We start from the raw sequence: 15083 nt of genomic DNA on the forward strand, positions 1-15083 counted from the left end.
GCGCGAGCGCGCGTATTATGCGCCTTGGTACCGCGTAATCGCGTCTAATTTGAAGTGACATATCTTACGTTATTATCTCGCGTATTACAGGAAACGCGCTACCCGCCATTAAAACGGCCACGCGCGTCTCGATATATTACGCGAGAGACCGCTCAAACGGATGACACTCGCGTTCTAACGTTAACTGGCTCGCGACGCACGGTCTCGCCGCCGCCACTAACCGGTTCCTGGACGGCGAGCGGTCCCGAATGCCCGACGAACACTCCGATTTCCATGAAACCGCGCAGAAAAATGCTTTATCTAACGTTACCAGTTATACTCGTCCGATCCGCAGGTATACACGCACGGTAATCCATGCACTTGAGACCGTCGGAGATCGATATCTCGCGTGCCGATCGAAGCTCTTTACGAGGGTCTTCGTAAGAAATCGTTTCCTCTCCGGCCCCATGCCGATCGATATGGAAATGCCATGACCCAGCTATAACGTCACTCGGCGGTGTGCGCGGCGCGCCGCACCGCCCTTTGCAGGCGCGTGCAAGAGGAAACGGAGCGCACGCTCGTGCATACGGCCGTTATCGAAACGCACTCGATACCTCGAAACTAACTGCAGTGATTATTTACCTAAAGCACGGTGGTTATTTAGAGCAGTGAAATTGCACGAAACATTCGTGATGCATTGTAGAAGTTTGATCGTCTTCCACAAGAAATATTAGATTTTTGGTAAGTCGCGTTGAGTGCGCGAGTGGCGAGAGTGGCGCAGAGAATTGTGCGTTGCTTAGTAAATAAATGAACAAACAGACCAGAGTTCAAATCCAGCCACGAACACCGCTGGTTTTTTCGGACGCCACTTCTCGGAGGGAAGTGGCAACCACCGAGAGTATCTTGCCACACATACCCCTCTAAGGGCCTTCAGGTTGGAGATTTCCTTCGGCAAGATTAGTAGCCTACCGAAGATGAAGTAAAACCAAAATGCTCAAAGTGCCAGAACGAACTGGATAAAACAGGCTTTAAGCCTAATACACGAGAAAGAAGAAGAAGCGTTGATTGCGTACCGGCAAGACACTGCTACTGTATATATTGAAGCCATGATATAATTTAATACACAGGTTACATTTCTAAATTTAATAGAAAATAATCAAAGTTATTACGTAAATTATACTTTTAACAACAAGGGAAGAAGAAAACTAAGAATTTCTACAATAAACTTGGTAAATATGGTTTGCTTTAATACAAAAACCTTCCTAACAATAAGTATAACCTCATGTCAACCCAAACCAATTAGGATAATTAAAGAGAGCGATGACAACAGTGTATGTAGAAAACACAAAATACTGATTTTATATCGTGCTGACTTAGGGACAGAGCACAAAGCAACGTAATAGCTTACGACCAAGACGCAAACATAAACGTAGATAGCGCACAAGCTTTGGCGTAAAAGTAACGTCATATGTAATTGGAGGTAAGTACGACATACGTCAAAGCTTGTGCGTTATCTACCCAGCAAACACAAAGTAACAGTTACATAACTGTAAGTTAAAATTTCCTACTCAACAATATAACTGTTACATAACACACGTGTTTTATAACAGTTATATTGTTGAGTAGGAAATTTTAACTTACAGTTATATAACTGTTACTTTGTGTTTGCTGGGTATGTTTACGCTTACGTCTTTGTCGTAAGCTATTACGTTGCTTTGTGCTCTGATCCTTATGCGTTGATGCGATAACCACAGAACATATACATATAATGATTAGCTGTGCTAAGCTGCATCGGAAGTTAACGGAAAATGGCGGAGCCAATCACAATCGGGAAACGTTATTGGCATAACTCTACTTATAGGAACTCTATTTTGTGCTATTTCGCTCTCTCTTGTTTACATGCGAACGAGAGAGAACGAAATAGCACAAAACAGAGTTTGTCCTTTTCTACGTGAACCTCTACTCCCACTGCTCAATGCTCGGTCTAGATGTATTATGATTAAAATTTTGAGGTTATGCATGCTAATGTTAGTATGGCGCCGCTACAATTGTAGCAAAAAAACTGTAGCGCTACGGTAGCAGTGTCTTGCCGGAACGCACTCGTTATCTCTCGTGAACATTTATCTCACAAATTGAAACTTTTATCGTGTCCTTGTTCGCGCGTATACCTTCATATCTTTCCAGTATAAACAAATATATCACAAAGTCAAGGGCCAAAAGTTACGAGGAGCATGAAGAGTGATAGTCAATAAAAAAGAATAGTTTGTTAACGATACACGGTGAGCGTTTCGACTGTATAAATCTTCGGCGCGAATGTAAAAAATAGCGAAACAATAAATTGCGTTAATATTCTAACGAGAGAATAAACAACAAAAAACATGAATGATTCAAAAACTCGAATTCAGATACAGAGGAGGCTGAGGCAAAAGTCAGAAACAAGTAATGTAGTGATAAATGAAAGGTAAAATTAAGGGAGTAGCGACATTCGCGAGACGACTTGTTGTCGATATTTACACGCAAACAAAGATAAACTATTCAGTACGAAGGAATCTCTAAATGGATAATCGCGAGACAACTTGTTCCAACAGAACTGCTCCGCGCGATTCAGCTCTTGGTATTACTGGTATAACGACAAGCGTTTTCTTCTCTCACGGTAATGGATAGCTTGGCGATGATGTTTATTCCGAAGCCTGATAAGGCGCGGCCTGCCTTCTCAAGAGCGGTATTCTTGGCTAATTGCTCTCGAGATAATGCGACCGCTTCGCGGAGGATACCGCGGCGGACGTCGCTCGAGTGTTCGTAGATCCGTCTAAATACTTTAAAAGAGTTTCGCTAAATCCGGCTACCCAAGTGGATATATACCCAGGCGGAGAAACTCTATATAAAAGAATCCATTATCACAGCAACTTCTACAGACGCTGGACCACGCTCTGCAGTGGTCCAGACCAGAAGAAGTTACAAGTTACGCAATCGAAAAAAAAGAAAGAAAAAGGAAGAGAGAGAGAGAGAGAGTTTGAAAAAAGTAAATTAACGTTTATAGTGTTTACTTTCGATTACACGGTAATAAGCGCGCGACCGAGATAAGTTATGACTTTGAAATAAGCACAAAGAGCGAGCCGACCCTCTCATGAGTAACTCGTGATGCGACATTTGATTTGGATTAATGAATGTATTCGTACCATAGGGCGACCCTAGCGACAATCGCGTCGTTACCAGCACGAGCGACGAGATGACTCTATTTACGGGCGATTCCGTTTTCCCATAGCCAGCGGATCGTGGTTTCGTCGAATAGTGAATAGAACCCTGACGTCATCCAACCGGTATTCTAGGTATTCGCTAATAGTTTGCATTCCTCGCGATAATGTAGTAAAGTATAAAACGAAAAGTTGCCGCTGTAATCAACTATAATCAATCTTTGGAGCAGATAAATTGTTATTATATCACAGCTCGTTGTAATACAGGCGTTGTAACACAATATATATCGTGATATATCCAGGCGCTCTCTAGGAAAAGAAAATGTTGGAGAAAAAAAAGACGTTCCCCAATTTATCGGGCGTACCGCATTCATCCACGTCGTCGGCAGGGCGTAATTAATAACCCGTTTAATCAGGCCTATGCGCGCTGGATCTCCGCTGGAAAAAGCGCATCCGTAAAAACGCACTGATTTATAGTCAGACGGGAGAGACAAAATAAAAGCGTGTCGAGGAAGCGATGCAGCCCCGGATTGATTGACGTTAAGTCGACCGGCTGACTCGATTATCGTTCGTCCCCGGTCATTAAGAAGAAACATCGTCTACTTGGAAGTAAAACCTCCACTTACGCGGATTAAGATAAGTAATTATGTCTTACAGTTTCAGAAGGTTTCCAGATTAATCGATTTCCAGCGAAAAATCGGATAATCGACCGGCGATGCGCGCGGACCATTAATTTTCGTATCATCCCGTATTAATATCCGTGCTTTCATCGACGCACGGACCGGCGATGCTGTCGTTGCGCATCTGAAGCGTTTTATTTCTACATGGAAATCATTAAATCAATTAATTGCCTCATTAACGTAATTAATCGTGCGCCGGGTGGAGCAAATGAAAAATATAAATTACTCGTGTAGAGCGTGTGCACATTCGTGGTGATTGATGGTGTTGGTATTTTAGGTATTCGACAATGTATTCTGAAAATAATATATATATATATATATATATATCGAATTTCCCCGCCTGGTTTCCATTGCTGCCTCGCGCACTTCTTATTCTCAATAATAAGAAATGTAGGACACTCCGATGAACTTGCGTGCATCTTAACTTGGTCATGACATGTCGCACTGATACGGCGCTTCTCTCGTTCCCGACAAACTCGCCGACTTGCCGGAAGTTCTTCGCAACGCGCTCAAGGACTTCCATTGTTTCGCGAGGCGCAATACGGCTACTGCCGGTTGAGCAACTTGCCCGCCGCAATCTCGCCAATATCGTCCGAGTTTGAGTATTACCTCAGGAGAACGTCAGTACGTTCGCCGGAAAGTAACGAACTCGACGAACTCTGCGAGAGGAAAGACCGGGGACGCCGGGGGGCGGCTGTGGAAGGAGATACGCGCGAGATAGGCCCCGTTCAATTTTCATATGGCCCCCAGGAATCACCTAGAATCTAGAACCATGAATTTCACGAGACCTCGTCACCGACGTAAATCCTTCGAGGAATTAAATTCCGCACGCGGAGAGAAAAACCTTACAATACTGCGAGCGTAGCTAACCCTTTTACATCCATTATCAAAATTATACGCTTGCTGCCGTCAAGTATTGGCCAACCGCGGTTATTCGACAAATCACAGAGGCATGGGAAAATGAGAGAAAGGTCCCGAAGGTTGCAGGCAACCTCCGTTAATAGAAAATTAATATTTAAGTAATTGTTAATTAACGAAAAAAAACTGTAAAATTTTGTATATCATGAAATGACGAAGACCGCCATAAACGCCACAAAATTATTCAGACATTTAGAAAAGGTCTTTTACACATAGGATCGCTGAACCAGAAAAAAGATGGGCTTTATGATAAATTTCCGGTATGGCGTCGACATCAATGTAGTTATAATCGATGGGGAGCTTATCTCCAAGCTTACGTTGAAACAAAAGACAAATTATCACACGGAGACATCGATCTCCCTGATTGATGTCCGCGGAGAGGCGACAGAACAGATGCGGACGGCTGGTCGTTTCGGTAGGCGCAAAAACGAACGACGGAAACAGAGGATGAATGGAGAAATCTCCGGCGTATAAAGAAAATCTTGCTTGAACGTAAACCAACGCTTCACGTTCGTCGCTGGCGAGCTGGAAAACGTACACCCATTGTACATTCGTTGAGAAGCGAATTAAGAGGGAATAGATTTTTCCTATTCCCATCTCTTTTCTTTGAAAGCGAGAAGGAGGAAAGGAAAGACGAGAAGGCCGGTACCACGATAGGTAGACAGAGCACACGCGTACATGCCGGCATTGCACAAAGGGCCCGGTGTTACCCCGACGCATTGTGCAACGGTCCCGCAATCCATTGCGAGAACCGCGGGACTGTCAAGAGAGCAGTTCCTGGCCCTCTCGACTCTAAGAAAGGAAGAAAAAAAATAATGGGGCACGAAACTGTTCCGCCGGCCACGAGCGACGACGTCAAGGTAGACTGAGCGTCGGTGACAGAACGAACCGCAGCAAACTGCGCACGTCGGTGAGAGAAGGACGGCGACGTCCGCAGCTGCCAGAGCCAGATAGAGCGGTCCTCATCGGTGCGCGAAATGAACGGGATCTGCACCTGCGATGCGAATACAGGTCGTGGGTGGTGAATTTTTTCGGTACAGAAAGATGGGATGTGCCGCCGTCTGATTGCACCATCTCCAAACTCTTTCCAGTCTTGTTACCTCCACCTAGCATTCTTTCCTTCCCCTCGTCCCGACGAGGACCCAACGCCGAGTAAGGACAGACGGACTTCGGACAACCCCATCCGTCTATTAATCCGACCTTTGTACCTACTATCGATCACTCCCTTCGCGCTCTGGGGGGCATTACGTATCTCTCCGAACCCTCCTTGATCTTCTTTCTCCCCGTACCACCTCGTTCAGATACTTTTAGGTAAAACCACACGCTGCGTAACCGAGAGCGCGACTCCGGTCGAAAGCCGCAGGAGGCACTCGTCGGCCGTGTATTAATTATGTTAATTATGCCCGACACTGGTCAAGCCTGTAACGAGAGAGCCCGCGGAGAAAATATCTCGGATGGATTTCCGTCAGATACGATGAAATCAAGTCGTCGATGTAGTGGGGGGTCTTACAGAACAAACAGCATGAAGCGCGGAGCTATTCCGGAATTCGTGCCTCGACTTTATCATGTAACAAAGTTGGAACGAACGAAATATTCCTGAAATTTTAAGCTAATTAGACGCGCAATAAACTATTAAACAGCTCGCTCAAATATGTATTTTTCATGGCGCATAACTTGTCGACGAGTCTTAATTTGGCTCTTAATATTAATCTTTACGAAACAATGTGTACACACTCCCATCTTTCCGTCCAACTTTCGCGTATCGCCTAACTCGAGCAGCAGAAAAATTGATTTCGTCAGATTCCAAACCAGCGATACGTGACTCGGACCCTCGTAACTTGGAAGGAAATTGCACCAATAACCGCTCGTCTCTCGAGGCGGATAGCTCATGCGGGCAAAGCTCCGAGTAGAGGCGCAGCGTATTGAAGCGTTTCACGAGGGCCGCGCGGGGAACACGCAGGGATGCCGACGCATTCACGATTGCATAAGTAGCACAACGGCTGTATAAAAGCCTGTTGCACAAATGCATATCCCGCAGCGAGAGACCAGAGTGATCGCCGAGAGCCTACTCGAGTTACTCGCCACGCCGCTCGCAATTGTGTCGCCCCGCGTGTGCTACGTGTGCGCGCACGTAAGTCCTATCATCTCCCTTTTTCCCCCGGTCCCATTCGCGAGCACAGACGACTCGCAAACTATCGTGTAATAGCGCGATCCATCGTGCCGTGCCGTTGCGGGGTCGCTCGACATTTTCAGAATGGAACTACGTGGAAGTGGTCGCGTCGCGCGAACCAAACTCCCCTTTCCTCGTCGGTTTTCCTGATTATTATTATCCGCGCTCGTAAACCGTCGCCGATACAATGGAACTTTCACGGCGAGCTTGAGTTTGGACGCGAGCGTGCGTGCACACGCGCTCACATATGGTAGTTTAATGACGACAACTTTTATACGCCATTGGATAGTCCATTGTCCGCCTAGAAGTGCGAATCGTAAACTGGTGCTCGTGTTACAACGCGGATCTTTATTTGCAACGCCACTTCGCGGAACAACACGATAGAGTGTTTCTCCAATCAAGCAACAATCAACGACAATTTACATCAACCCAGTACCCCCGTAAACTGCGAGAGATACACAAGTTTTTGGTCTTACAAACCGCAATTGTTGAGTACTCGAGAGAATTAGAATTTTTTTAAATTTATTAATTCTTCTAACAATGAGTTTGTTACTGAAGATGATCAAGTTAGGTCGAGACGTTCAACATTGTATTTATGAATAAAATTGACTTTGACGTTAATTAACATTTTGCATTAGCTCGTGAGTTGGCCGTTAATTACTCCTCTTTGGCGCAAGATCGAATAATAAACGTCTGATTTTATTTGCTTAATACACAAAGATTGTTGTCACAATACAAGTCAGGCGCGGTGCCTACATTCTCAAAGAGAATAACACTTAATTAACCCTTTCAAGCCTGGTGGTAAACCACGTTACCACATCAACTTCTTAATTTTTTTGGCTATTTAATTTCTAGTTAACGCGTTTAGGTCGGATTTTTTGTATTTTTGGGTATCTTAGCAATAAAAGAACATAAAAACAGTTGAGGGGTCTTTAATATTTATTGTAAAATATATCGTAAGAGATATAATATTAGTAGGACATCTTATGATATCTTACGATATTTTACGATATCTTCTTAGGATATCCCAAGATATCTTACCGGGATATCTGTGGGATCGTCTTTGTTTATCTGGGACAATTTCGGATATCCTTAAGATTAAGTGTGCTGTGTGGGGTGGTATGTGTGTTGCTCACTATTAATTTTTATTAGACTTACAAACTTAGTTTCAGTGATGCCATATTGTTCTTTCATTTGGCCGGAATAGCAATCTGCTTTCGATTTGTACACGTAAGTCATTTAATTTGTATATTACACAAGTGTTTCCGCGAACTGATAGTTTCTAGGTTAGAAAGGTGCAAAAGTGCAGAATCACTCCAGCATCCCCTTAAAGCATTTGAATAAAAATGTTCCCAGATAAAAACGTGACGACTCGTTCTTACGTAATTCTTCCGTCTCATCTACATACAGGTATCGCTGGTTGATGAATTCAAAATATAATAATGAGATGTCGAGAGTGTTTTCGTTGTGAAACCACTTGACCTAGATCTCAATACGCGTCCAAAAATTGGAGTGTTTACCGAGGATCGAGCCCTCGAAAACTAGTAGTATACTTTCGGGACGCGGCACGATGTGTGCCAGATGCGTCAACAATCTCGTAACAATTCCATTATATCACGGAACAATCGCAACAATCGCGATAATAGGAATGAACGTTCCTTCACGTGGAACGTTCACGTCTCCCGGGCATTAGCGAGCTAATGAAACGTGAGTTGGATTCGAATCCGTGGTGTCGCGTTTCCGGAAGCTGAGAGGGGTCTACCCGCCGTATGTCCTGTCGGGGCGAGAGGAAGAGCCGGGACAGGCGTTTGCGGGGTGGAAAAAAAAGGAGATTGAGAGCGAAGGGTGTGCGACGCGGGGTGGGGAGAAACCTGATCAATTTATTTATTAAACGTTTTTCGTGCCTTTGTTGGGGCTGCCGGGTTCCCACGGGAAATACGAGGCGCTTAAATGAGTATCGTCGGCGGAGGAGGAGGAGGCTGAATCCCGGCCGCGGGAGGAAATCGTCGCGAAGCGGGAGGAGGTAAGAGCCGGGATCAGGCACGGATACCCTCTTCCTAATGGAATCAACGTGGAGTACCGGCGGCCACCAAAGATTCAGGATACAGCGAGGCTCGGATACGCCGTGTGGCGCGCGCGCACGCGATAGCTCGAATTTTCGTCGTCGGGACACTCTCTCATCGACCTTCCCGAGGAGCGCGCAGACGGGGAGCTCCTGAGAATCGTGCCGGCGCGGGAAAGGACACGGAGAAGCAGGAAAGGAAGTGAGAGGCCGATTCTTCTCCCGGGAGGAGACAGCGGTTCGCCATTAACGCAATCTAATCGTCGGGGGTCCCTTAATAACAGGTTGGCCTCGAGTTCGTCGGAAGAGCTGCAACCGCGCCCGAGGAAAAAGAAAGAGACGATACACCGGGAGAGGCTCCGCCACGAAGGAGGACGAGAGAGCCGACGTTAGACGCGGCGCGGCCTGAAATTCACTTGTTTTCTTGGATACCATTCTACGCGGGGATCCTCTCTGTAATCTCTCAACCGGGGCTCAATTAATGCTTAACGACAAAACCGAAAGGAACCTTCGGGAGAGCGACGAGTGGTGCGTGGGACCGACGAAGAAGCCCTGTAAGAATGCTGCCTCGGAAGATACCGCTAATTGTAAAGCGCCCTCGTACCGCAAATTGCCGAGCACGCGTCCGAAGAATGCGCGTCGAATCGTTCGGATGAGTTCCTTCTTCCTTCCTACCGTTACGAGCGTATCGCGCCCATCGAATACGTTCCCTCGTCCTTGGGCGGATCAGGTTCATCCTCCTCCTGTCTTCTGCGGCGTTCTCGGCTTTCCGTCGCTTCCATTGTGCCCCGCCGCTAATTGAAAATCGCGATAGCGGCGCGGAGAAGTAAATAGCACGTTCGGATTGATTGAGTTTATTGAGCGAGTAGACACGGTGTAATGTTCAATGATACACGCTGAATGGGTGCCTGATTGGCAGGCATTATTCGGCCGCGAGAAAGTATATACATGGTCGTTACGAGTCCCGATTCTGATAATGTGTAATCGAAGTAAATATCGTTTTACTTTATCGCACGATCTCCTCGTCGTCTTTTCAGAAGTCTGAGTCTAATGAGCGATTCTGTTAGCCCTTCGCGAGCCGTTGTTATCACACGATACTGCCGCAAGGGGGGTCGTTCGCTCGCCAATTGAACATTAATCATTCAACGTTCAGATTTTCATAATTCATCGGTACGTTGTTTAAGACGTCGGAAAGGAACGATAGAAACCTTCGAGTTATTCTCCGGCATAATGCATAATGGTTAATAAACTAAAAATAAAATATTTTTGTTAAACGTAAGGACAGAAGCTTATTCGGTAATAAATCACAAGAAAATTTAGTGCTGAAACACGCTGCGACATAATCTCGGAAGTACAAAAAACAGGCGCTCGATTGAACGTCAGAAAACCATCATTATATCCTTTTATAATCGCCATTCAAAGACATGTGCAACGAGAACGACGGCTGATTTCGCTTTAAGCTACCTTTGACTAACTACAATCCGAAACGCACAGGATAGTCCAGGACCCGCTGTGCGGATACAATTTGTTGCACGATTCTTCCCGGAATCCTGTGGGACCAGGAGCTCTGTCATTATCTCGATAGGTACCGGGGACGCCGCGCCGCCCAGGGAAAAGCGCGAGGCAGGTGCAGCGGGGGAGTGGGTAGCGTTCAGTCATAAGTAGAAATTGAGAGAAGGGGGAGGGGAGAAATATCTCGTTTCTGAATAATAACCGCGCGGGTCGCCGGTATAAAAGTCCCAGGAAAGGTAAATCAGTCTGGCCGGCCTACCGCGGTCCCTTTTGCGTACAGTCGAGATAATTCGCCTCCTAGGCAGCGCGCGTTGGATGCAATCTGCCAGATTGTGGGGCACATCGAAATTGCCGGGTTACAAGAAGTCTTCGTGGACTGGGCTGGGGAGTCGTCGGCTTTCAGAAAACCAACGTGCCATTAGCGGCCAGTCTCCCTCGTCCGGTCGCCGATATCCCAGCGTGCACAGGCGTGCCGTATCGCCGGTAAATAATGCGCCGCGAGAGGGTGTGCCCTTCTATGAGACAAAGGGAAGGACTCGGGGCCCCCTTTTGTTTCCTCGGACCGAAGATCCTGACTTCCTACGTCGTGATCGTGTCGCCCCGCATCCTGGACCTTCTTAACTCGCGTCGCGCGGCGGAGAGGCTTCATGATCCTTTTCGTCGCCAACAGGCAATTATTCTATGTCATAGAGAACTTCCGGGTGATTAAAATCGAAAAGGGACGTGGAATGATGTATATTCGCGAAGTGATATATCTCCGATAGTCTCGATGCTTCCTCTCGGAAATCTCACTGTGACAGCATTAATAAAAGCAGCGTTCTCGTAAATGATTTCTCTTTATCCGCAGCTTCGAACGTTCCGACAACGGATCGGACATTCCGTAAATGCGTGAACAAAGACGGGTCGGTGTTGACGGAACGATCGAGTAAAAATCATCCTAGTATCCATAAAGACCGCAGGTAGAATAATCATAAAGATCGCGTAGCTATAAAAAAGACAATCCAGCTCGCTTCAACCGTCTTCCCGGCCCACACATTGCCCCATAACGTAGAAACGCTGAGGGATCGAACTGTGCATCGGCCGCAATTATATCAGCCGAGAGCAAATCGAATTTACGAGCGGCGCGAGTTTTATATATAGGACACCGGTGATTTGTCGAGACTTATCGATTCCATTAAATACTATTAGCGACGTGTACCGCTGAGAGATGTATACCTCGAGGAGCTGAAATCGATTCACTGGGCACGCTTGCCTACCTGAGCACTCCTCTCGACCGGACCGAGATATTTTTGTTTTAGGTGGGCTCTTCCCAGGAACGGAGAGATTCTACCTTCCAGATAAAGGACTCAATCTTCGAAGGACCTTCCTTCCTCCTCGCGCACGGTCAGAAACCCACGGTCAAATATTTCGAATGCATCGGCTGGACGTGGCGTATTCGTCTTGTCTTTGGTCCCTTCGATATCTTCGTGAAACCCTCGAGACGCCTCGTAGGGTCCATCAAGCGAACGTTTTTCATCCCGCTCTCTCTCTCTCTCTCTCTCCCTCGGTTCCTCTGTCACGCTCCCGCTTCTGCCTCGGTCCCCCCTCCCCTTTTTTTACGAGAAAGCTCGAATTTCACTCATGGGGTCTTCGAAGAGACGTCGGACTCGTAATTCTAGATGGGCGACATCGATTTTCCTCTTGAAAATTAATGGACACGCTGACACGCGCAAAAAGAAAAACTATATTCCGCTCTACACACTGAGTTTCCTACGATCCTATCGCACGTCAATTTTGTCAAAGCGATCATACGGCATCATCGATGAGTCGCGCTGCATTTCTCTTTTCCTTTGTTCGTCTTTCTTCAGTTCCAACTTTATTCTGACGTTTCTTGTGTAAGAAAATCGCGCGCGCAAGTATAGTTATATGAGAAATAAAATGTGCAAGAAGGATAAGAGGAGAAATATGTATATTCGAACATATTTAGCTGATACATTCTCTAGCTATTTCTCATCCCAACCTGTTATACATGAGAAAAGGTGATTTCGAATGGATCGCGTTCTTTATACCTTAATCATCCACCACGGAATCTTACAACACAATATTCTATACATATTTATGTGGAATACGAGTTTTTCTGTTTATGTAAACCCTCTCGGATCACCTCTCACCCACGATTCGATTCAACCATAGAATTTCTGGTCTGGTTTCCCGAAGGGGCGAACGATACAGCGGCGGCGAGGGGCGTCTTCGAGTTCCGTTGACCTCCTGGCGAAACGAAACGACCTTACAAGAGTTTCCTCTCAAGAAAAGCAACCCACGAGAGGCGAATACGCGAGGGTCGAGAAAAAAATATTCCACGGTCTGTCGGGCGAACATTCGACGAGGTGCTTCTAGGTGAATTCCGCACGGAGAAGAGAGCCGTTATATATCCGAGTCTCTTCATCGAAATGTGCGTTGGATATTCCTCAATTGCCGGTTTCCGGCTGATTAAGGACCGATTTCCGGCGGGTTCTTAAAGAAGAGCCATGGTTTTCATGACTACGTAGCGCCGCGCATCATTAAGCGAACAGAAAGAGTCTCCGAAATGAGAAATATTCCCCCCGATTCGTGGGCGTCATGTGCGACCGAGATCTTCGAGAACGAGTGCGTAACACGTGTTACCGAAACTGGCCAGGCCGCGACACTCTGAGGAACCACAGGAACCTGTCCCTTTGCCAGAAACATCACGAGAGTGTGCATAATTACGTATGAAAAAAAAAGTATCACTGTAAACATGTCAAAGCGTGTAAATGAAAGCGATAAAAAAAACCAATAATTCTTCTTCCCAAGAAAGATTTGGGTGAGACGCCAATTGTACTCGTAAATTTCTACACGAGGCGGCCTTTGAGCTTTCATTTTACTATCCGTGTAACCCACCAGGTATTCGATACGCACAAAGTATTTTACAACGAATCGTCATTAGTTGTCGCTACCATGCTTTTTTTCCCCCCGAGACGTTACGATGATCCATTCCGAAGCCGAAGGCGTAGTCTTTCAATGGAATCGTACACGCAAGACCGTCGGAAGATCCGAGGACTATTTCAAAGGCCTGCATCATGGACCAGGCACATTCACCCCCTGCTGTTAGGCAGCTTCGTGGCGGCAGACGGGAGGGGGTGTGGCACACGGTACACCCCCCGGGATCCTGCGGTCATCCCCGGACGTCGGCAGCCTTTAAAGCTTCGTGCACAACGAACGTGGTATTATGCAGGCTCGAAGCTACGCGTTAGGCCGTTACTGAACCGCCCTATAATGGGATAAAAATAACCGTGTTTATATAGGATTACGAGGCGATCATTCTCTCTATTCGAGATACTACGTGAAACTACGCTAGACAGAGGGTTCGCTGGAAGGGTACAATTTTTCATCTCGTTCCCGCTTGTTTTATATTATATTGTCCACTTAAAAGGATTCCCATTTATCGATTAGGAGTCGTATGACAGAGGGATATGAGTAAAACACACTCCACGTCGTGTTACCGTGTCGCCAGGATCAGATACGAGACTCCCGGTAATTATGAATAACGAATGAGCGAGTCAAATAGACAACGATATGAAGCCATGTATTTGAGCAGAAAATTTCGCTCGCTTCTGTTTAAATTTATTTCAACGGACATTTTACCGCGAATAGCTAAGAGAGCCGCAACGAGTCGAGATACAAATAAATTTCTCATAGCGACATCATGCCGGGTATTCACCTTGCTATAGTCGTCGCTACGCAGGCACATGCGCACTGACAGCCCCGTAATCTATTTTTAATATTCAATTCTTATATCTCTGGCTCGAAATATCGGTGAGCTTTCTTACAACGAATCCAAGTAGAAGAGAAATCTATAATCTTCCATTTGCGTCAGAGACAAACGTCCGATATATATGTATATATAGATTGCGGCGAGAGTAACGTGCTCGTTGAAAAAGAAGAGAGAAGAGTGAGAAAGATTTCAGCTCCAATAGAATATTGCGGAATACCAACCAATCAATTAGACGAACACGAGATCTGGCGGGCGAGATTGCTTTTAACGTACATCATCCCTTAATCGACATATTTAAAATTAAAAAGGTTGTTCCTTGCGAAAATGAATTTCCGGGGAACCTCCGTCGTCATCCCCTCGCGTGTACTCCCTTCGACCTGGGGCGGGAAAAATGTGAAGGGTGGGGGTGGGGGGGGGGGCGAAAGAGATCGGACAATCGATGAAACTCGTATGTTTGCTTTTGTATCGTGAACGTTAACGAGACATACCGCGAAGTTGGATATTAAACATCGAGGATTATTTGATTACAGTCTCGCATTTACACAAATCCGCCACCGTGATTCTCCTAGCGCCATTCTCTCTCTCTCTCTCTCTCTCTCTCTCTCTCTCTCTCTCTCTCTCTCTCTCTTCTTTCTCCTTTGTGCCGTTTCTCTTGTGCCGATCGCGATACGCCTCTCTGTCTTTTCGGTGGACCGTACGATCGTCTGCCGAAGAGAGAGAGAGAGAGAAAGAGAGAGAGAGAGAGAGAGAGAGAGAGAGAGAGAGAGAGAGAGAGAGAGAGAGAGAGAGAGAGAGA

The sequence above is a fragment of the Vollenhovia emeryi genome, unplaced genomic scaffold, assembly GCF_000949405.1.
Source record: "Vollenhovia emeryi isolate VEMERY1.0 unplaced genomic scaffold, V.emery_V1.0 DF939272.1, whole genome shotgun sequence".
NCBI classification, from domain to species: Eukaryota; Metazoa; Arthropoda; class Insecta; order Hymenoptera; family Formicidae; genus Vollenhovia; species Vollenhovia emeryi.